This window comes from Pongo abelii, chromosome 1, assembly GCF_028885655.2.
Source record: "Pongo abelii isolate AG06213 chromosome 1, NHGRI_mPonAbe1-v2.0_pri, whole genome shotgun sequence".
Lineage (NCBI taxonomy): Eukaryota > Metazoa > Chordata > Mammalia > Primates > Hominidae > Pongo > Pongo abelii.
The window spans coordinates 133,071,511-133,095,738 of NC_071985.2; the positions used below are offsets into that span (position 1 = coordinate 133,071,511).

A 24,228-nucleotide genomic window follows, 5' to 3' on the forward strand; every position below is an offset into this window, starting at 1 on the left:
GCTCGACCCGCCCGCCCCGACCGCTAGTCTCGCGAGAGCGTGGGCACCGCACCGTCTCAGTCGGCTCCTGGCCGGGGGACCTGGAGCCTGCTGCGGCCGAGGCCGGGAGCCGCGCTTTCTCCTCGCTATGGGGAAGGTGCAGCGCCCAAGGCGTGGCCTTCCTTTAACAGCCTGCGAGCTCACGGTTGCACATTAAAATGCCGTGGTACCGGCTGCGAGCCAGGTTGAGCTGCACAGTAGGATCTTTTGCTGGGAAGGGCTGAATGGTGAGGGGCAAACGACCTAGCTTCTGGTGTCTTTTGTACCACTACGTGTTTTGTTTCTTTGTGTTGATAATTTTTACTTGGCCTAAATTCTCAGAGCCCTGATTTCTAAGTGTCTAAAATAAGGGGCCTGGCTACAGCCTTGACATTCCATCCAACACGTGTCCATCATTTCTAGTGCTGACAGGACACATGTTCCTGAATGCAGACCCAGTAGGTAAGGTGTGGCCAGTCTGCAAACCATCGAGAGTGCAAACACCACTGATACTTAACGGTGTCCAGGTGTACCTAATGTACACTAGATAGACCCGGAGATCGTCTGAGATTAAGCTGCACTTATGTTAGGCCAGTAACTAAGAACTTTTTGCAGATGCTTAAGGAGATTTAGTGCCTGAGGGTAAAGGAAAACCCATCTTCCAGGGCTTTTGGAGGGCTCCTAATGGTCATGAGAAAATGGACAGAAGATTTGGTTAACTAAGACTTGTGGCGTGTGGAGAAGATTCTTGCATTCTTTATTGTGGAATGACTGTAGGTCCGAAGAGGATATAGGTTAAAAAAAACCCATACTGAAGTATTTGTTTCTGTAGATTTCTGAGAATGGCTAGTTGCAAATGGTCTGTAACTGACTTTGGGAACCCACAGCTCATTTTCTGGCCCCTACTATTTGCTAGGTACACAAGGTGCTGGGAATGCACCAATAAAACAGTCACTGCCCTCAAGGAACTCCTACATTTTATTGGTGGGAGACAGATAAATTAAATAAATTATACAGGATACAATTCTATATATAATAGGAAGGGGGAAGTGTGGAAGAGTAAGCAGAGAGACGTTTGCATTTCTAAATATAACGTTCAGTAAAGTGATGCCAAACTGCGAGAAAGAAGAAGTCTAAGGTAGAGGGTTACATGTAGAGGTATAGGAAGTACAAAGGCCATGAGGCAGGAGCATACTTGGTGAACCGAAGAAGGTCACCATAGCTGAGTGAAGAAGAGAGTGGTAAGAGATTAGGACAGACAGATGGGGCAGGAGAAGGGGTCAGGAGCACAGACGGGTGACCAGATCTTTTAAGGCTTTGTAGGCCATTGCAAGGACTTGGGCTTTTAAACTTTGGAAAAAAAGCCATGGAGATTTTGAACAGAGGAGTGACATAATCTGATTGACCTTTTAAAAGGATCGCTCCGCAACTTTATGGGAAGTAGTTGAATCAACTGTAGAGTGTAGCAAGGAAGGAAGCAAGGAGACCAGTTAGAAAGCTATTTTAGTTATCCAAGCAAGAGAAAGTGACTTGTGTGTGTTTTGTGTGTGTCGGGGGGTTGGGGGTGATGGGGGAGAGGTGGTATAGCAGGTGGTGTAGTTGCTGAATTCTGGACTATTTTGAAGGTAGAACCTACAGGATTGGCTAGTGGAGAAAGGAGTCAAGGATGACTCCAAGGTTTTTGGCCTGAATGAGCACAAAGCACTGTCCAATAGAATTATTAAGTGGCACATAGGTCATTTAAAATTTTCAAGTAGCCACATTAAAAAAACTTTTTTAAATACAAAAATTAGCCAGGTGTGGTGGCACATGCCTGTAGTCCCAACTACTGTGGAGGCTGAGGCAGGAGAATCGCTTCAACCTGGGAGGTGGAAGTTGCAGTGAACCCAGATCATGTCACTGCACTTCAGCCTGGGTGACAGAGCGAGACTGTCTCAAAAAAAAAAAAAAAAAAGAAAAAAAAAGAAAGTTTTGAAAAAGGTAAAATTAATTTTAGCAATATAATTTACTTAACAATATTTCCAAGACATCATTTCAACATATAACCAATAGAAAAAGTTACTTTATTTTATTTTATTTTACTTTTTGAGACAGGGTCTCGTTGTCACCCAGGCTGAAGTGCAGTGGTGCAATCATGGCTCACTGCAGCCTCAACCTCCTCCCTCAGTCTTCCTCATCCATTCCCAGTAGCTGGGACTACCAAATGCATTACATTTGGTAAAAGTATTATTTCACAAAACTTCTATTTCTGTTACTTATGTTTTGGTGTACTGAGTCATGTATTCTTACTGGAAGGATTATTGTTAAAAACAAGATTGAAAGTGATTGTTCTAGATTGCATGCTGTGTAAAATGATAATTCATGATTATGAAGTGGTGCCTGGTGTTGAATCCCAGCTCTGCCACTAACTAGCTGTGAAGCTTTGGATGGTACTCAACCTCTTTGGGCCTTGGTTTTTCCAACTGTAAAATGGGGATGAAAGTCGTATCTACTGTTAAGTAAATGAGGGCTTAGAACTGTGCCTGATAGAGACTAAGTACTAGTGTACATACAAATGTTAGCAGAGTGAGGCCCTCACCATGTTGTGAAAACAGATCACATTTATGTTTGTCTTCAAGTTCTCCCTTTCCATGCCCCCTCCCACTTTCAGTCTGTCCTATGACTATCTCATTACACTGCCCTCCTGTTAATCACTGTTCTCCAGGGCTCCAAAATTAGCCTTTCTTGCTGTCCTTCCTCCAGTAAAACTCTCACTTTAGTGCCTAGTGTTGCAATTAGATATAAGGAGTAAAAGAGATTGATGACATTAATTCCTTTAGTAGTGATTTATTCTCATACAAATGCTTGAATTTTACAAGATTTGTAAATCCAAATCATCTTAATCTTGGAAATTTCATATTTTGAATGAAAATGAAGACTGTTAAGTAATGGAACCATGATTAATATGATGTGCCTCTAAGATTAATTTTACAAGCTACATAGTGTCCTTTTTAAAAAAGAAAAGTCACATTATTGTGCTATTTGTGAAGTTCTTGGAATGCCAATGAATTTGCAGTCTAGGGCTGCAGTGATGCCATGTGCAGCCTTCATTTTAACGCACATTTGTCATGTGCCTGTCCTGTGCATGACAGTGATCTATATATACACAATAATCTCATGCTGTAGTTGTCAGGAGAAGGCTCGCCTTGAGGAACATCTGAACCTCAACTATTTGGCGGTGACTCTGGTGCTTTCTAAAACATTGATGTTAATGCATTTGGGGAGTGGGAGGAGGACTATAGTTGGAAAAGACTTTCTCCAGGGTTGTGTGTATGTGTGTATGCTTTCTGAAAGGAAAAGAGTTATTTGGGTTATTATTTATAATTAGGTCCTAATCCTGTGCTTGTGGATCTGAAATGGATGGGGCTGCCTTATATTTGGTTTTTATATTCTTTGGCATTTTCTGTGCACTTTATTTCATAGTGCACCATTATTATCATGTCATAATTTTACTTTGTAAAATTTGGAGTTGTGTTTTCAGAATCCCTTCTAAATTGAACAACTTATTCTGTACTTTTGAAATATCCAGATACAGCCAGTGAGAAGCAAAAGGGAAGCTGGGAAAAGAAATAGAGTTGAAGTTGGAGAAGTGAAGACTTGAATGTAATGATACAGAGGTAGGGAAAATCGGAGAGAGATTTTTTTAAAATGAGATAGAAAGCAGATTTTAGAGGCAAACAAACCTTGGATTCATTTTAATCACTCTGAATCACAATTGATTCACCCATAAAATGGAGAGAACAAGACCTCACTTGCAAGTTTGGCATGAAGATTAGAAGAAAAAAAGAAAGCATTTGAAGCATCTATTCTAGCACTTAGCATATGGTAGACTTTTAATAATAGTTTTTTTAAAAAAGAAGGGGTTACATCTAGTTGTCCTTGCTGGATTCAAGATGGTAGTCAGACAAATCAGATGAAGAGGAGGTTCCCAGTGCATGGCAGAGGCCAAAGGTTCCAGAAAGTTTCTTACTTTGTGAAGAGGGGATATAAGAGTGAATTCAGAGAGCAAAATCAGAGCCTAATGTTTCAGCCCAAATTAGAAAACAAAGAAAAGGCAGAATCTAAGAATGAAATGAGGATTAGTCAGTATACAATAAATATTTATTAGGAAATGTATTGAGATGTACATAAATAGTGGTAAATATAGTTGTATTTCTATTCAAAACAAAACTTGAACTCTTAGAGTTTGCATGGGGAAAGTCCTTTAAAAATTCCTAATCATTGATATAATAAATTAGTCAAAAACAATGTATGGAATGCTTTGAATGCATGACAGGAGGACACGCAAGAGGCTTTTTTTGGTGGTGATCTTTCCTTTTTTCTTAGAGTAGATCTTTTAAAATGTTGTTTGGCCCCAATTTAAAAACGAAATCATTTACTCTTGCAAATAAATTTAGCTGCTTGTTGTTGGGAGCAAGCCTCCCAAAGTCTGGCCATAAACTGGCCCCAAAACTGGCCATAAATAAAATCTCTGCAGCAATGTAACATGTCCATAAAGGCCATAACGCCCAAGCTGGAAGGTTGTGGGTTTACGGGAATGAGGGCAAGGAATACCTGGCCCGCCCAGGGCGGAAAACTGCTTAAAGGCATTCTTAAGCCATAAACAAAAGCCTGAGCGATCTGTGTCTTAAGGGCGTGTTCCTGCTGCAGTTAACTAGCCCAACCTATTCAATTAATTCGGCCCATCTCTTCGTTTCCCTTAAGGGATACTTTAGTTAATTTAATATCTATAGAAACAATGCTAATGACTGATTTGCTGTTAATAAATATGTGGGTAAATCTCTGTTTGAGGCTCTCAGCTCTGAAGGCTGTGAGACCCCTGATTTCCCACTCCACACCTCTATATTTCTGTGTGTGTGTCTTTAATTCCTCTAGTACCGCTGGGTTAGGGTCTCCCCTACCGAGCTGGTCTCGGCAGCTTGTTAAAATTGTGAGCTCCAGAGTTTCCATAAATGAGGGCTTAGGGTTGGCAGTCTAGTTGAAGAGAAAGGACCAGGAAAGGGGGACTTCAAGCTGATTTGCTGTATTTGTTAGTATCACCTCAGCTGCAGATGGCAGGAACACACACACACACACACACACACACACACACACACACACACACGAAAAGTGGCTTAAACAAGAGCTACTCTCACATATTTTCTCTCACATAAAAGTGTAGAGGATGCTGGGCCCGGTGGCTCACGCCTGTAATCCCAGCACTTTGGAAGGCCCAGGCGGGAAAATCACTGGAGGTTAGGAATTTGAGACCAGCCTGGCCCACATGGCAAAACTTTGTCTGTACTAAAAATACAAAAATTAGCCGGGCCTGCTGGTGTGTGCCCCTGTAATCTCAGCTACTCGGGAGGCTGAGGCAGGAGAATTCCTTGAACCCAGGAGGCAGAGGCTGCAGTGAGCTGAGATCATGCTACTGCACTCCAGCCTGGGCGACAGGCAGGGCGAGACTCCGTCTTGAAAAAAAAAAAAAAGGCTAGAGGTAAGCTCTTCAAAGCTGGTGAGGCAGCTCTGTAAAGTCATCAGGAACCCAGGCTCCTTTCAGCCCATAGCTCCCTCCCTTTTGTGTTGTGGATCTCATCTTCATTGTACAATAAGGCTGCCAGAACTCCAGCTGTCATATCCAAATTCAGGCATCAGGATGTAAGAAGAGAAAAAGAAGGGCGAACCTTCTTCCTTTAAGGATAATTATTGAAAATACTGTACATTTCTGCTTGTCTCATGTTAATTAAAACTTAATCCCAATGTACATACAAATGTAATCTTTATGTAGGCAGCAGTGAGACTAGCTAAAACCCAGGTTTTGTTGTTCAGGAAAGAAAGAATAATTTTGGTAGACAACTAGTAGTCTCTGACACAGTTTGCGTGGTATTTTATTTTAAAATTTAATTGTTATCAAAGTGACACAGTTTGCAGCAGGAGAATGGAAGGCTCTTGGAGGAATGCCTCCAAGGGATGGGGGCGGGGGAAAGACTGATTATTTAATGAGCTTGACCACATTGGAAAAAAAAAAAAAGTCCTGTTGGAGAATGAAGCTTTAGATCTGTCAGACAAATGAGTTTGCTAAAACTAAACTCTAGAACTGGGCCAACTTCCTCCCAGTCACAGAAGGACTGGAAGAATCGTGCTTGGCCACTTCATGGTCACTCCTAAAAAGGAAGAGGGATAGAGATGAGCCAAGCTCACAGTTATTCTTCCCCAATTTCCCAACCAGAGAAATCACTTTTCCTCCTCAGGAATGGAGCAAGTTAAAGAGCAAAGAAAATCCAAGATATTGTTTTGGGACACTCTCTCTTCAAAGAAAACAGGAATTAGGGAAAAGTATTTTCATCAAACATAATATAAGTCATTTAACCTCTTTTAGGCACTAATTCCTCAGCTGTTATTTGTCTACCAAGGATCACAAAAATAAAATGTCTGAAATGTTTTGAAAATAATACATGCTCTATAAATGGTAACAACTAATATTAATGAGCTTTTGGCTGGGCGCGGTGGCTCACGCCTGTAATCCCAGCACTTTGGGAGGTCGGGGCAGGTGGATCACGAGGTCAGGAGATCGAGACCATCCTGGCTAACACGGTGAAACTCCGTCTCTACTAAAAATACAAAAAATTAGCCGGGCGCGGTGGCAGGCGCCTGTAGTCCCAGCTACTCGGGAGGCTGAGGCAAGAGAATGGCGTTAACCCGGGAGGTGGAGCTTGCAGTGAGCCAAGATTGCACCACTGCACTCCCGTCTGGGCGACAGAGCAAGACTCCGTCTCAAAAAAAAAAAAAAAAAAAAATTAATGAGCTTTTAAGAGGTGCCAGGTACTGTTCTAAGTTAACTCAATTTCCAGAACAACACTATTATTACCCCCACTATAAAGATAAGGAAACTGAGTCCCCAAAGTTAAGTAACTTGTTTAAGATCACGTAGTGAGCAAGTGAAGGAATGTGACTTCAATCGCATGCTCAGTGATTCTGTTCGGTAAACCCTACATCTGAGGCACTGATGCTACGTCCATGGCCTGGTAATCAGTAAGGTTTTATAAATTGAATTGGAATGTTGTTGACTTCATATATGGCTATGCCAACAGTGAGTCTGTTTTCTTGATTCTAGGATATTCTCGCTAATCTAAGACTCTATCATCTTAGATATCTCCTTCAGGAAGTCTCTGCCTGCCGTGCCCTCCCTCCCGTGGGTCTAGGTTAGGTGCTCCCTGGAGCTCCTTTGCTGTGGATATGTTGTGCCATGTTGTGTAATAACTCATTATCCCACTAGATTTCTTAACACAGGGCTGTGTTTTCTGTCTCTGGAAAACAGAATTATAAAATTATTTACACTACTTAGATATACTAAGAAACACGTATATTTTATTCTTTTTGTTTGTTTGAAATGAAAGGTCTCACATGTTTATTACTGAATCCGGCCTATCAGTGCACAAACAGCACATACACAGAGAAAAAAATATATATTCACAATAAAACATGTCCAACTGTCCAGATAGTGGTGACATTTTCAGCTTGATATGGTAAGATGGTTGTGACCTTGACACAGCATAAATATGTGTGCCATCTCATGTGTAATTCCTTACAGACCCAGCTTGATTCTTCTCCAATGTCTCCTTTTGGAGTTCTACCTGATTTTATTACCAGTTTTCATCTGGATCTACTGGAGGATGCGATGATTTTGCTTTTATTTCTCGACCAGGAAATGCTTAATCCTGAAAGTCTTGTGAGAAGACATGGCAAGAAGCAGAGTTAAGCACACGCCTCGATGGCAGAGAAAGGAGGAGAGTGTATTTTATTCTTAAAAGCTTCTCCAATTTCCTTTACCATTTCCTAACTGCTAGGCAGGTGTGGGAAAACAAAAATAATTTTAGTCTAATCTGGTTGGAGACTAATTCTGAGCCAATTATTTAAATAATCTCTTTAACCCAGTCTCTTTGAAATCATTGTTCTATTGTTTCGACACCCCTTTCTCTCTCTGCTTTGTTCTAAGAGATGTCTAGTACAAGGAGCAGGATCTCACATGAACTGGTTGCACTGGGGGAGTTGAACTCTGTGACCTTAAACTGGTCATTGTGCAGGGGCTGGCATCACCTAATGTATATCTGTCTAGTCTGTTCCTGGTTATCTTGTTGGCACAAACTATTGATGTCTGTAGCTGATAACTTCCTGGTCATTCTTTCTTGGCTTGGCCAGAGTCTAAAGGCATCCTCCTCCCCTACTGTCTCAGCCTTTCTTGATCCTACTTTCACTGCAGACCCCTCTCTGAGTACCTAAAATGTTCTCTGCCTGGTCCAAGGCCCAAAACATCCATTTGATAAGCCTTTGCTGGAATTACCTCAACTCTGTCATGGTGGATCTATAAAATGTGTACTGGAGCTGAAACCCAGGTCCTGTCTGTAACTGATCTCCTTGCTTTACCTTCTTAATCATTCTAGGATCCCTCTTTTTGGACTCCCCCACCGACTCCCGCACCCTTTTTGCCTAGTATAGCATTCTACAACCAGAGTTCAGAACAGGGAGCAAAACAAAAAGCCCTGTGTGTATTCAGTAAACACTGTGTTTGCTGTGTACTGAGCACTGTTCTATGCATTGGGGATACAGTAATGAACAAAACACACAAAAATCCTTGCCTGCATGGAATTTATAATCTAGTAATCCCCTCAACCTATCTGACTTGCTTCTATCATGACACATCAGACCGTTTCCTTCGGCTCCTGTTTTCTTTAGGTTTTCTCATCTTTACAATCTTTCAAGCCCTTTCTTAAGAGAATGGGTTTCCCTTAGAAATTTTTTTGTTTCTCAAAAACACCCATAGTCTTGCTGCAAAATCCTATTTTGAATGTCAGGTGTTAAACATTAACTCTCCTTCCTCTATGCATTTATTCTATAACAATCCAAATCTCCTACAGAGGCAGATGGGTGTCTTAGGCTGAATGGAGAAAGTCTTGCATATTGCAAAGGCAAATAAGAAAGTGCATTAATATCTTTAGAAATACTAACTTCATTATATCAGAAACAATAATGCAGCATTCCCCCCTTCCAAACTCCTGGCAACTACTCCTTTCTGTCTCTATGATGTTGATGACTCTAGGTACCTCATACAACAAAACCATACAGTAGTTTTTGTTACTGATTTATTTCACTTAGCAAAATATTGAGGTTCATCCATGTTGTAGCATGTGATAGTATTTCTTTTCTCTTTCTTTCTTTTTTTTTTTTTGACAGGATCTCACTCTGTTGCCTAGGGTAGAGTGCAGTGGCATGATCTTAACTCACTGAAGCCTCATCCTTCCAGGCTCCCACCTCAGCCTCCCGAACAGCTGGGACTATAGGCTCATGCCACCATGCCTAGCTAATTTTGTTTATTTTTATTTATTTATCTTGTTGAGATGAGTTCTTATAATGTTGCCCAGGACTGTCTCGAACTCCTGGACTCAAGCAATCCTCCCACCTACCTGGGCCTCTCAAAGTGCAGGGATTACAGGCATGAGCCACCATGCCTGGCCTAGGATTACTTTTTTAAGGCTGTCTAGTATTCCATTTTGTGTACACACCACATTTAGTCATCCGTTAATGGACATGTGGTTTGCTCTTGGCTCTTATGAATAATGCTATTAGGAACGTGAGTGTATTAGTTTGTTTTCACACTGCTGATAAAGACATACCCAAGACTGGGTAATTTATACAGGAAAGAGGTTTAATGGACCTGCAGTTCCATGTGGCTGGGGAGGTCTCACAATCATGGTGGAAGGCAAGGAGGAGCAAGTCACATCTTACATGGATGGCAGTAGGCAAAGAAAGAGCTTGTGCAGAGAGACTTCCCCTATAGAACCATCAGATCTCGTGAGACTTATTCACCAACATGCGAACAGCAGGGAAAGACCTGCCCCTGTGATTCAATTACTGCCCACCGGGTCTCTCTCACAACATGTGGAAATTCAAGATGAGATTTGGGTGGGGACACAGCCAAACCTTATCAGTGGGTATACAATGATCTCTTTGAGATCATACTTTCAATTCTTTTGAGTACATGCCCAGAAGTAGAATTGCTGGATCATATAGTAATTCTGTTTTTAACTTTTTGAGTAACCACCATAATGTGTTCAACAGTGGCTGTAACATTTCATCTTCCCATCAACAGTGCACAAAGATTTCAGTTTCTCCACATCCTTACCAACACTTACTTTCTATTTTTTGTTTTTTTTATAGTAGCCATCCTGGTAGTTGTGAGATGGTATCTTGTTGTGTTTTTGATTTTCATTTCCCTAATGGGTAGTGATGTTGAACTTTTTTTTATGTGCTTACTGGCCATTTGTAAATCTTTTGGAGACATGTCTATTTAAGTCCTCTGCCCACTTTTGAATTTTTGTTGTTGTTGTTGAGTTTTAGATTAGTTCATTACATATTCTAGATATTAATCCCTTATCAGATGTATGATTTTAAAATATTTTCTTCCATTCTGTAGGCTGTCTTTTCATGCTATTTATAGTGTCCTTTAAAGCACAAAAGTTTTACATTTTAATGAAATCCAATTAATCTATTTGCTTTTTGCCTGTGTCTTTGGTGTCATATTCATTGCCAAATTCAATATCATGAAGTTTTGTCCTATATTTTCTTCTAAGAATTATATAGTTTTAGCTCTTTTGTTAGGTCTATGATTCATTTTGAATTAATTTTTGTATATGGGGTTAGGTAATAGTCCATTTTCATTGTTTTGCATGTGGCTATTCAGTTTTCCCAGCACTATTTGTTGAAAAGACTGTCCTTTTCCCACTGAATGGTCTTGGTACTGTTGTTGGAAAACATTTGACTATATATACTGGGGTTTATTTCTGGGCTCTCTATTCTATTTCATTTGTCTATCTATATATCTGTCTTCATGCCAGTACCACACTGTTTCAATTACCAAAGTTTTGTAGTAAGTTTTAAAATCAGGAAATGTGAGTCCTCCAATTTTGTTCTTCTTTTTCAAGACTGTTTTGGCTATTCGGGGTCTGTTAAGATTCCCTTAAGAATATTAAAACTGATTTTTCTATTTCTGTTAAAAAAAAAAGTCAATCTGTAGATCACTTTGGGTAGTACTGACATTTTGAAAATATGAATCTTCTAATCCATGAACCATGGAATGGTTTTCCATTTATTTACGTCTTTCTTAATTTCTTTTAGCAATGTTTTATAGTTTTCAGTGTACAGGTCTCTTCTTGGTTTAGTTAATTCCTAAGTTTTTAAATGCTATTTTAAATAGAATTGTTTTCTTAATTTCCTTTCAGATTGTTCATTGTTAGTGTATCAAAATGCAACTGATTTTTGTGCATTGACTTTGTATCCTGCTGCTTTGCTGAATTCATTTATTCTAACTGTGTGTGTGTGTGTGGTATCTTTAGAGTTTCCTACATATCACATCTGTGAACAGAGATAATTTTACTTGTTCCCTTTCAATTTGGATGAACCTTTTATTTATTTGTCTTGATCAATTGGTCTGTCTAGGACTTTCAGTATGTTGAATAGAAGTGGTGGAAGTGGTTATCCTTGCTTTGTTCCTGACCTTAGAAGAAAAGTTTTCAGTCTTTTCACTATTGAGTATGATGTTTACTATAGATTTTTTTACATATGGCTTTTATTATGTTGAGGTAGTTTTCTTCTAGTTTGCTGAGTGTTTTTATCATGAAAGGATGTTGAATTTTGTCAAAAGCTTTTTCTGCATCAATTGAGATGATTCTTTGTTTTTTATGTTTAATTTTTTTTTTTTTTTGAGACAGAGTTCTCACTCTGTTGCCCAGGCTGGAGTGCAGTGGCATGATCTTGGCTCACTGCGACCTCTGCCTCCCGGGTTCAAGTGATTATCCTGCTTCAGCCTCCGAAGTAGCTGGGACTACAGGTGTGTGCCACTACGCCTGGCTAATTTTTGTATTTTTAGTAGAGACAGGGTTTCACCATGTTGGCCAGGTTGGTCTTGAACTTGTGACCTCAAATGATCCACCCGCCTCAGCCTCCCAAAGTGCTGGGAATACAGGTGTGAGCTACAGTGCCCGGCCTCTTTATTTTTTTAAAGAATACACATTTTCTTTTCCTTTTTAAAGTATCACAGGAAAGGCTAAAGGGCTTGATTTTGCTATATCTTATGGCAGCATGGTAAATTTATGGTTAGTGTAGTGCTAACCATGATGCATTTACTGTCTTTTCAAAAGCAGCCCTCTTCTCATTAACTTTGGTTAGGTTTTTTTTTTTTTCCTCAGTTTTGAATGGGAATTGATTTGACAGCTGATTTTGTGTGTCCTTTGCCCAGCTCAGAAGGATGGAAAACAAACCTGTCAGAACAAAGCTCTCAGAGTGGCAGAATTCCTAAGAATGCATCAGGTATCCTGACCTAACAATTAAATGTCTGTCCTACTAGAGGGTGAGCTTATTGAGAGGAGAAAATATCTTTTCTCCGGAATCCCCAGCACCTAAAACATTGCCTGTTGTACAGAAAACATTCAATAACATCTTGAGAAGAATCCAAGAACAGTGTATCTCTTGCCCTTTCTTCCCTCTCCTTTCCCCAAGACAGAGTACATCAAACTCAGTAACTTCCATATAGTTAATTTACTGTGAAGTATAAATATGAAAACATTCAAGTTCTACAAATAGTGCAAAAGTGAGCAGTTATGACATTTGACAAAGTATTGTTGAATTGAAAGGTTTAGAGTTTGGTATTAAGAAAGGACTGTACTCTCTCATGTACTCCATGTCATAATTGATTGCTTTCTTTTTCCAAAGCTATATAGACTCATGTATTATCTACTTCTTTTTTTTTTTTTTGAGATGGAGTTTCGCTCTTGTTGCCCAGGCTGGAGTGCAATGGCACGATCTCGGCTCACTGCAACTTCCGCCTCCCAGGTTCAAGCAATTCTCCTGCCTCAGCCTCCTGAGTAGCTGGGATTACAGGCATGCACCACCACGCCCGGCTAATTTTGTATTTTTAGTAGAGACGGGGTTTCTCCATGTTGAGGCTGGTCTCGAACTCCTGACCTCAGGTGATCCGCCCGCCTCGGCCTCCCAAAGTGCTGGAATTACAGGCGTGAGCCACTGCGCCCGGCCAATCCACTTCTTAAGAGTTAAGTTGATAGATTGTCCGAGGGTACATGGCTAACCAGTAATTAAAGGCTGAATTGGAAAATAAAAGTACTTTGCCCAACCTCTCAAAGCAGGGCATTATTTCATATAAGTCATCACACAGTACATTGTGTGAAAATAAAAATAGATGAAGTATAATCTATGAGTGATACCTGTATAGATTCTCAGTTTGATGACCAACGCAACCTAACTTTCCAGAGCACTTGAAAAAAGTATTCCACGGCTGATCAAGTAAACTTAGGGGAAAGGTCAGTGGTGTAACTACAAAGGCCAATCTATTTTAACTACCTAAGGTTTAAAAAAAGCTCTCTTCTCAATTTACAGTGACTGTGGGAGTCATTTTCCTGCTTACACAGTGGTAAAGGGTTTGTATATCTTAAATGCAACATAGTAAAAACTCAACAGAACATTAAATTAAATTAATCAGCACTTTGGAAAGCTTATTCCATGAACGTGGGGAAAAGAAAGAGAGATCAGACTGTTACTGTGTCTATGTAGAAAGAAGTAGACATGAGAGACTCCATTTTGTTCTGTACTAAGAAAAATTCTTCTGCCTTGAGATGCTGTTAATCTGTAACCCTACCCCCAACCCTGTGCTCGCAGAGACATGTGCTGTGTTGACTAAAGGTTTAATGGATGTAGGGCTATGCAGGATGTGCTTTGTTAAACAAGTGCTTGAAGGCAGTATGCTTGTTAAAAGTCATCACCACTCTAATCTCAGGTACCCAGGGACACAATACACTGCGGAAGGCCACAGGGACCTCTGCCTAGGAAAGCCAGGTATTGTCCAAGGTTTCTCCCCATGTGATAGTCTGAGATATGGCCTCGTGGGAAGGGAAAGACCTGACCATCCCCTAGCCCGACACCCGTAAAGGGTCTGTGCTGAGGAGGATTAGTAAAAGAGGAAGGCCTCTTTGCAGTTGAGATAGGAGGAAGGCATCTGTCTCCTGCTCCTCCCTGGGCAATGGAATGTACCTGATTGTGTGTTCCATCTACTGAGATAGGAGAAAACCGCCTTAAGGCTGGAGGTGAGACATGCTGGCAGCAATACTGCTCTTTAATATACCAGATATGTTTATGTATGTGCACATCAAAACACAGCACCTTTTCTAACCTTGTTTATGACACAGAGACATTTGTTCACATGTTTTCCTGCTGACCCTCTCCCCACTATTACCCTATTGTCTTGCCACATCCCCCTCTCCGAGATGGTAGAGATAATGATCAATAAATACTGAGGGAACTCAGAGAGCGCCTGTCTCCTGGGCCCACTTTTCTTTCTCTATACTTTGTCTCTGTGTCTCTTTTCTCAGTCTCTACCGGACGAGAAACACCCACAGGTGTGGAGGGGCAGACCACCCCTTCACATGAACATAGAATACATGTTGTGTCAAGGTAAATAATTACTTCATTGGTTACATGGAAAATACTAACATGTTTTTATTTTCTATTTTTAAAAAAACATTTTACTGGAAATAATTTATACACAGAATCAAACATAATAAGGTTACATATTAAAAAGATATGAGGCCTAAATTTGATAATAATGGTATTTTGAAGTACAAATGTATGAAATATACATTAAATTCGGAACCAGTTCAAAATTTAGCCTTTGAACTAATTTTGCAAATCATGCCATTTTTATTTAACCTATTCTGTAGGATACATCTTGACTTATCTCTTTCCTTTTTTTTTTTTTTTGAGACAGAATCTTGCTCTGTTGCCCAGGCTGGAGTACAGTGGTGTGACCTCGGCTAACTGCACCCTCCACCTCCCAGGTTCAACCAATTCTCTTGCCTCAGCTTCCTGTGTTGCTGGGATTACAGGCACCTGCCACTGCACCTGGCTAATTTTTGTATTTTTTAGGAGAGACGGGGTTTTGCCATGTTGGTCAGGCTGGTCTCGAACTCCTGACCTCAGGCGATCCGCCTGCCGGGTGAGCCACTGCATCTGGCCCTTGACTTATCTCTTTCGTTCTCAAGGCTTTTGATATTATAAAATATTTTTTTTATGTTGTAAACTAAAACTTAAAAAGTCATAAAAATTTGAGATACTTTGTAGTTCTCTCATGTTATATCTTAATAGTAAAACTAAAATCAAAATGTCAAGCAACATTCTTGTGTTCATAATTCTGTACTGTTTAGAAGGTATGGTGACATTGAAAGATCACTAGGGTGCGTATCAGGAAAGATGATTGTAGACCCTGCTGAGCCACCGACAAGCTGTGTAGGTCAGCCACTCTCAGAGCCTTACTTTTGTATCAATACGATTATCTCTAATAGAGAATGGATAAATAAGAGAAAATCTACATCATGAGTAGAATGTACACTGAGGTACTAGCCATACCTCAGAAATCAGAGGAATTTGTGCTAGACACAGTGCTGATGATACTGCATTTTAGGAAGACTTGAAGGGTTTTTGGGCAACCTAATCCATGAGATAGCTGCTTGCTGGGCAGAATATCAAGGAAGCACTGGAATACCCTCACTGACTTTCCCTCATTCAGTGATGTAAGTAGTCATGGGATGATAAAAGGCTTTGGGGATGTTGAGACTCCCAGCAGGTCTCCCTCTCCCATAGAAGTTATAGGAATCCTGTGGGACCCACATGGGAACCAAAAATGTAGGAGAGAGTTCTGATCTTTAGTCCATTATTGCATTGTACTTTCTTTTTATTTTATTTTATATTATTTTATTTTATTTCAATAGTTTGGGAGGAACAGGTTGTTTTGGTTACATGAATAAGTTCTTTAGTGATGATTTCTGAGATTTTGGTGAACCAGTCACCCAAGCAGTGTACACTGTACCCAGTGTGTAGTCTTTTACCCCTCACTGCCCTCCCAAACTTCCCCTCAAGTCCTCAAAGTCCACTGTATCATTCTTGCACCTTTGCATCCTCATAGCTTAGCTCCCACTTCTAAGTGAGAACATATAATGTTTGGTTTTCCTTTCCTGAGTTACTTCACTTAGAATAATGGTCTCCAATCCCATCCAGGTTGCTGTGAATGCCATTATTTTGTTCCTTTTTATGGTTGAGTAGTATTCCATGGTGTGCATGTGTGTGTGTGTATGTGTATATATATATATCACACTTCCTTTTTTTTTTTTTCTTTTTGAGATGAAGTTTCACTCTTGTTGCCCAAGCTGGAGTGCAATGGCACGATCTCGGCTCACTGCAACCTCTGCCTCCCCAGTTCAAGCAATTCTCCTGCCTAAGCCTCCCGAGTAGCTAGGATTACAGGCATGCACCACCACGCCCGGCTAATTTTGTATTTTTTGTAGAGATGGGGTTTCTCCGTGTTGGTCAGGCTGTTCTCAAACTCCCGACCTCAGGTGATCTGCCTGCCTTAGCCTCCCGAAGTGCTGGGATTACAGGCGTGAACCACTGCGCCCAGCCTACATCACACTTTCTTTTGTTTTTTGTTTTTTTGTTTGTTTGTTTTGTTTGTTTTGAGACAGTCTTGCTCTGTTGCCCAGGCCGAAGTGCAATGGCACGATCTTGGCTAACTGTAACCTCTGCCTCCCAGGTTCAAGTGATTCTCCTGCCTCAGCCTCCCGAGTAGCTGGGATTACAGGTGCCTGCCACCACGCCCAGCTAATTTTTGTATTTTTAGTAGAGGCGGGGTTTCACCATGTTGGCCAGGCTGGTCTCAAACTCCTGACCTCAGGTGATCTGCTTTCCCCGGCCTCCCAAAGTGCTGGGATTACAGGCATAAGCCACCATGCCTGGCCTACATCACACTTTCTTTATCCACTCATTGGTTGATGGGCATTTGGACTGGTTCCATATTTTTGCAATTGCAAATTGTGCTGCTATAAACCTGCATGTATCCTTTTAGTATAATGACTTCTTTTCCTCTGGGTAGATAACCAGTAGTGTGGGATTGCTGGGTCAAATGGTAGTTCTACATCTAGTGCTTTAAGGAATCTCCATACTGTTTTCCACAGTGGTTGTACTAGTTTATATTCCCACTAGCAGTGTGAAAGTGTTTATTTTTCACCACATCCACACCAACATCTATTATTTGTTTATTTTTTAATTATGGCCATCTTGCAGAAGTAAGATGGTATATCATTGTGGTTTTAATTTGCATTTCCCTAATAATTAGTGATGTTGAGCATTTTTGTATTTTTTTTGGCCATTTGTATATCTTCTTTTGAGAATTTTCTATTCTCATTCTTTGCCCACTTTTTGATGGGATTATTTGTTTTGTCTTGCTGAATGTTTGAGTTCCTTGTAGATTCTGGATATTAGTACTTTGTTGGATGCATAGTTTGTGAATATTTTCTCCCATTCTGTGGGTTGTATGTTTACTCTACTGATTGTTTCTTTTGCTGTGTAGAGCTTTTTAGTTTAATTAAGTTTGATCTGTTTATCTTTGTTTTTGCTGCATTTGCTTTTAGGTTCTTTCTCATGAAGTCTTTGCCTAAGCCAACGTCTAGAAGGGTTTTTCCAGTATTATCTTCTAGAATTTTATGGTTTCAAGTCTTAGATTTAAGCCTTGATCCACCTTGAGTTGATTTTTGTATAAGGTGAGAGATGAAGATCCAGTTTCATTCTACCTGTGGCTTGCCAATTATCCCAGCACCATTTGTTGAAAAGGATATCCTTTCCTCACTTTATATTATGCTTGCTTTGTCTAAGATCAGTTGGCTGTAAGTATTTGACTTTATTTCTGGGTTCTCTATTCTGTTGCATTGGTCTATGTGCCAATTTTTATACAATACCATGCTGTTTTGGTGACTATAGCCTTGTAGTATAGTTTGAAGTCAGGTAATGTGATGCCTCCAGATTTGTCCTTTTTGCTTAGTCTTGCTATGGCTATGTGGGCTCTTTTTTCGTTCCATATGAATTTAGGATTGTTTTTTCTAGTTCTGTGAAGAATGGTAATGGTATTTTGATGGGAATTGCATTAAATCTGTAGATTGCTTTTGGCAATATGGTCATCCTGATACATAAGCATGGAATATGTTTCCACTTGTTTGTGTCATCAATGGATTTCTTTCAGTAGTGTTTTGTAGTTTTCCTCATAGAGATCTTTCATCTCCTTGATTAGGTATATTCCTAAGTATTTTATTTTATTTTATTTTATTTTATTTATTTTATTTTATTTTATTATTTTATTTTATTTTATTTTGCAGCTGTTATAAAAGGGATTGGGTTCTTGATCTGATTCTCAGCTTGGTCGTTGTTGGCATATAGCAGTGCTACTGATTTGTGAACATTGATTTTATATATTGAAACTTTACCAAATCCATTTATCAGATCTAGGAGCTTTTTTTTAAAAAAAAAATTATGTATTTATTTATTTTTGAGATAGAGTCTTGCTCTGTTGCCCAGGCTGGAGTGCAGTGGTGTGATCTTGGCTCACTGCAACCTCCGCCCCCTGGGCTCAAGCGATTCTCCCACCTCAGTCTCCTGAGTAACTGGGACTACAGGCATGCACCACCATGCCCAGCGAATTTTTTTGTATTTTTGGTAGAGATGGGGTTTCACCATGTTGCCCAAGCTGGTCTCAAATTCCTGAGCTCAAGCAATCTGCCTGCCTCGGCTTCCTAAAGTGGTGATATTAGAGGCATGAACCACTGTGCCCGGCCTAGAAGCTTTTTGGATGACTCCTTAGGGTTTTGTAGGTATATGATCCTATAACCGTGACAGTTTGACTTCCTCCTTACAGATTTTGTTGCCCTTTATTTCCTTCTCTTGTCTAATTTCTCTGGCTAGGATGGGATGGCATTGTACTTTCTGCAACATAATACTCCTGTTATGCGCTGGTCCTCTATGTGGGTCAGGCAGTGCTTCTGGCAAGCTTAGGGATGCTCTTCACAGCTGTTCTGTCCGTTAATTGGAGGCTCAGCCACAGGGATTCTCATCACCACTCTCAAAGCAATAATGTTTAGTTCTAGCCACCCAGGTATCTTGTGTGCATTTCTTCATTTCAGGTACCATGAGCTTGGATCGAAAAATGGAGTATCTCAGCAATTCTGAGAAATATTTAGGAAAGTAATGGGATGTTTTGGTATATGAATATTGTGGGAACCAATTTATAATTTTTATATGTACAGGGTATTATGGGAATTACATAAAGATGAAGGGGACAGGTTAGGCAATATGACTGATTTTTGTAGAATAAAACAGCACCATTCCAGAGATGGCATGGATTGCATCCAAGGTGACATAAGTAGGCAGGATTTAATCTCATTGAGTGAGACATAGTAGTAGCCTTAAATGGCACCACTTTTAGTTGAATGGCAGCATATTTGTTCTTGGGGTTGGAGTTGGACCAAGGTCATAGATACAAAGAGATCCTACAGTGAGGAGGTTGGGAAGGGGCTACAAGGACCAGGCATAATATCAGGGTCCCAGAAGTCATATTGTCTAGGATTCTCTATCGTATTGTCCAGGACTTTCCACCAGGCTCTAACCTTAGTTGCAGAATTGGAACAAATATCAGGCCTGGAGTAGCTGGAGAAACAGTGGGAATTGGGTTTGGGGTTTAGGAAAGAGACTGCTGCTATTTAATAGGCTGGGGAATGTTACCCCAATGTGAAACACAGGGAAAACAGGCCAATTGTAGATTTTAAAATATATCCTAGACATGGTTCTTATTAGCAGAACTTCATCTGCTGATCACATATCTTTAATTCTCCCTGCTGGACAGAGTACAAGTGAGCATGGAGCAAGAAACTGCTCTGTTGGCACTTGAGCACGTGGTTTAACTTACAAGGCATGTACTTTACCTGAGACTTAAATGAGATATTCTGCTCAAGTAAGTCCACAGATTTGTAACTGTGAAGTTTCCACATGTTACCTATGTAAAATATGTGCTCCTGCATTTTACAATAATCTCCACATGTATTTTCATGATATGTTGCCAGGTGAACATGTACTGTTTTATCAGAGCTTCTAGGACTACCTGAAAAATAGCACAGGTATTCGCATGACAGTGTTATGTTAATAGGTTTGATTGGCATGAGCAAAAATTAATTCAATGACTCATAGGTAAAGGTAGCAAACTCTGTTTTCCCATGCCACCAGTATTCTAATCTTGTGTAGGTCTGTACATTTCTATGGCTGAACAAATATATGGAGACTTGCTACTTGGGTTCCATGGATGCTATGTTAAGTCAGGAGTCATCAGTACTTTGCTATTCAAAGTGTGACCCAAGGACCAGCAGCATTGGTGTCATCTGGGAACTTGTTAGAAATGTAGAATCTCAGGCCTAGTGCTAGACCTGCTGAATCAGAGTGTGCATTTTAACAAGATCTCTGGATGATTTGTAAGTACATTCACGTTTGAGAAGCACTTGTCATGCCATTGTGCCTCAAGTGCTTCCATTTTTGGGATTCTTTACTTCCTACTTTTCTCAGATCTGTGAGCCATTAGATAGCCAATTCACTTGAATACTTTAAACATTCTAAAACCTATAACTTTGTGTGGCCTAAGCTGTCTCTCTCCCTTATATGTCAGAGAAGGAGGGCTTCTTTTCTTTTGCATTCCCTGTATATTTTACCTCTTTCTCCTAGATGATTTTTATTTTTTTGGAGGCAAAGCATTACCTTTCGCTTCCAAGGGACACATTTGCTCTATTATCAACCTGATGACTTTTTTTTCCTCCCATGGCATCTCCCTTAAGAACATTGATATATTGAAGTTCGTTTATTGTTGAATTCTATCAGAAAAGGCAAGTTGCCCATTAATTTCAATATTGCATATTTTTAGGTAGCTTTAGAGTAACTTTTAAATAAAAAATGCCACCGACAAAGACTACTTGGTAGCTTTCTCTGTCAAGTCCAACTTTTTGTTTTGTTTGACTTTTCACAACATAATAGAAATGTTGGGACCTTAGAAATTTCATCTCTTCCAGCAGTAGCTATATTTTCTGTGTCTTAGCCATAGGTCTTCTGTTATTTTATTCTACAACTCTAAGCCAATTAAGGGGAAAAACTCTGTATTGGGCATTTTCTCCTTTCTGTTTTTTTAGCTTTGTTTTCTATTTTTCCCCCCATCTTTGTTATAAAAACAAAAAAAAACCCTCATGGAACATGTCACCATTTTGGAATGTAGGTATTTATATATACTATTTTTGCTTATGTATCAGAAATCACATTTAGAAATATTCTCTGTAAGTTAATCTTAAACCATTTTAGTTGGTAAGTGCCGACAACATTATGGTTTGTTTCATAAGAATCCTCTTCACTTTGAAGCCATATCCTTTGTTTCTTCATTTTCTCTAAAAACCACACAGGATGATGAAGAAATAAAATGAGAGAAGTCTGCTGAAATATATGCACAAGCTATTCTAAATGTCATTTATTGAATGATATATAGAATTTCATAACAAGGAGTGGCATTGTCTGAAAGTGTCTCCTGTAGCTCACTCTTGGTTACCTGTACCAATGGACTACTTAGAACCAGGAATTATTCTTCAACTAGTTGAAGAAGCTGTGCTTAAACTCAACTTCCTAGAAAACTGATGGCATTATTTCACCCTCTTGCAGGAGCTGCAACTTCCCATCGTCCCCACTGTTCTTGGGTGCTGGACAGCTAGCTTTCAGTCACCTCCTCCAACTAGCTAACTGCCAACCCAGACTGCCGAACATTCAACTTGTCTGATTACCTCTTCTGATAAAGTTACTTGCTCTGTGAGAAAGGAGAGCAGCAGTGGGGTGGCGCCCCTTCCCTGGAATACTACTAGACTGAGTCTCCTTCAGATGATCCTGGCCCCTGCATACGGCTTCATGGGAACAGTGGGAGAATCAAAGGACCTGTGAATTCTTTTGTTGCTGACCCCTTGAGTTCGTCTATTTCTTAAACTTTATAATGTGATATTGTAAAATTCATCTTGAGCTCTGGTGTACCTCAGGTGGCCATCACAAAGAGACCCATCTTGCACAACACTTTTACTGGTGATAATCAAAGCTTTGTCCTGCCTTGGACCTTGAGTACCCTGTTATTAATTAGTGCTGGGACAGTTCATTTAACTGCTCTGTATTTCAGTCTGCATACTTGTAACATGGATTGCAGTCACTAGGTGTATTCATATTTTGCCTTGGGGCCTAAAGTTATAGATTATCTTTAATCTCTATATTCAAACTCTCCCTCAATTGCCACTTTCAAAAACAGGCTCAATTTTTCTTCCAATTAAGAGAAAGAAAGAAAGAGAAAATTCTCACTTCATTCCCTCATTCCCTTCTAGCTAATGCCCGAGTTCTTCCTCTTTATAGGCAAACTTTTCAAAAGTTGTCTACACTTGCCGTTTCTGTTTCTGCCTCTACACACTTCTAAACTCTCTCTACTCTAATTTTTCCTATTTCACTCTATGTCAGGATTTCTCGACCTCAGCACTATTGACATTTTAGGCTGGGGAATTCTATTTTTGTGTGGGGTACCATCCTGTGCATTTTAGAGTGTTTAGCAGCACCCCTGGACTTTATCCACTCCATGCCAGTAGCAGTCCTCTCTCCCAATAGTGACAAACAATAATGTCTTCAGGCATTGCCAAATGACCCTTGCAGGGCAAAAATCACCCCTGGTGGAGAACCATTGCTCAGTCTTTTATAACAACTTCTGCTAAGGTTACTAATGACTTTCACATTGTTAAATCCCATTTCTCATCTTAATATCGCATTGGCATCTGACATTGCCTGCCTGCCTGCCTCCTGCCTCCTTCCTTCCTTCCTTCTCTCTCTCTCTCTCTTTCTTTCGACAAAGTGTGTATGCTGCCCAGGCTGGAGTTTAGTGGTACAATCTTAGCTCACTGCAACCTCCGCCTCCTGGATTCAAGTGATCCTCCTGCCTCAGCCTCCCAAGTAGCTGGGATTACAGGCACCTGCCACCACACCTGGCTAATTTTTGTATTTTTGGTAGAGACGGGGTTTCACCATGTAGGCCAGGATGATCTTGATCTCTTGACCTCATGACCCACCTGCTTTGGCCTCCCAAAGTGTTGGGATTACAGGTGTGAGCCACTGCATCTGGCCCCACAACCTCTTCTTTCTTGAAACATTTTCTCTTACCTCCAATGACAACATATTCTTAATTTTCCTCTTACCTCTTGGATTGTTCTCTCTCTCTCTCTTACAAAAATTTCATTTGTAGGTTTATCCACTCCCAACTGACATTTAAATGCTGGTATTCCCTTCTTCTGCTCTTTGAAAATAATTTAAAAAATGATTCTACTATACTATTTTTAGTTATATAACCTTGCTATAGTCACTAGTTTTTTTTCTTATATTTCATTTATTTCCAGGACAGACATTCTGAATGTAGATATAGTCACTATTTTTATTTGTACAGACTATGCTAGGAAATAGGAGATTTCCTAACTCTAGGAGAATTCAAACAATATTTTATGTTGGTTGAGTTAATTAAAAGAGAATGAGTGAAGTCAGAGTCTTTGAGTTAAACTATTACAAATTGGAAGAATATATTCAAATTTAAATTCCTGAATTAAATACATAAAAAGTAGACACAATTTTTTCATAACAGACAATAAAAACAAACATCTTCTTGGAAGTTCAGGATTATATACCAATGAATCATTTTAGTTTGAAAATATCATATGAGTATATACTTAAGGGGGAAATAAGCAAATAAAACAACATATTACAAAAGATCTTGTAAACTCTCAAGAACTCAATTTTATGATGACATGATACCAAATAAATATTAATCTGACAAGAAAACCTGACTCTGCAAATATGCACATAAGAATATGTTTCTGGCACTGAGGTTACTAGGTTCTTTGAATTGTTAAGAATTATTTTTGTATTTATTTATTTATTTATTTATTTATTTATTTATGAGATAGGGTCTTGGCCTGTCACCCAGGCTGGAGTGCAGTGGCATGATCATGGCTCACTGCAACCTTGACTTTTGGGGCTCCAGCAATCCTTCCACCTCAGCCGCCCTGAGTAGCTGGGACCACAGGCACACACCACCATGCTTAGCTAATTTTTGTATTTTTGGTAGAGATGGATTTTCACCATTTTCCCAGGCTGGTCTCAAACTCCTGAGCTCAAATGATCCACCTGCTTTGGCCTCCCAAAGTGTTGGGATTATAGGTG

General features: G+C 39.9%; 1 long non-coding RNA gene and 1 pseudogene across 2 annotated transcripts; one reads left to right on the forward strand and one right to left on the reverse strand.

Moving 5' to 3' along the window:
* The first annotated feature begins 9 nt into the window (after positions 1-9).
* On the forward strand, positions 10-23,847 carry LOC129049938 (uncharacterized). Of its 2 annotated transcripts, none has more exons than XR_010138069.1 (4): positions 10-266; positions 13,880-13,938; positions 14,472-14,553; positions 21,661-23,847. It is a non-coding gene; the product is annotated as an uncharacterized LOC129049938 (long non-coding RNA). The 2 variants fall into 2 exon arrangements; XR_008513353.2 differs by lacking the exon at positions 21,661-23,847 and adding an exon at positions 14,867-15,402.
* LOC112129384 (large ribosomal subunit protein eL39-like) lies at positions 7,592-7,777 on the reverse strand (annotated as a pseudogene).
* Positions 23,848-24,228: the final 381 nt, after the last annotated feature.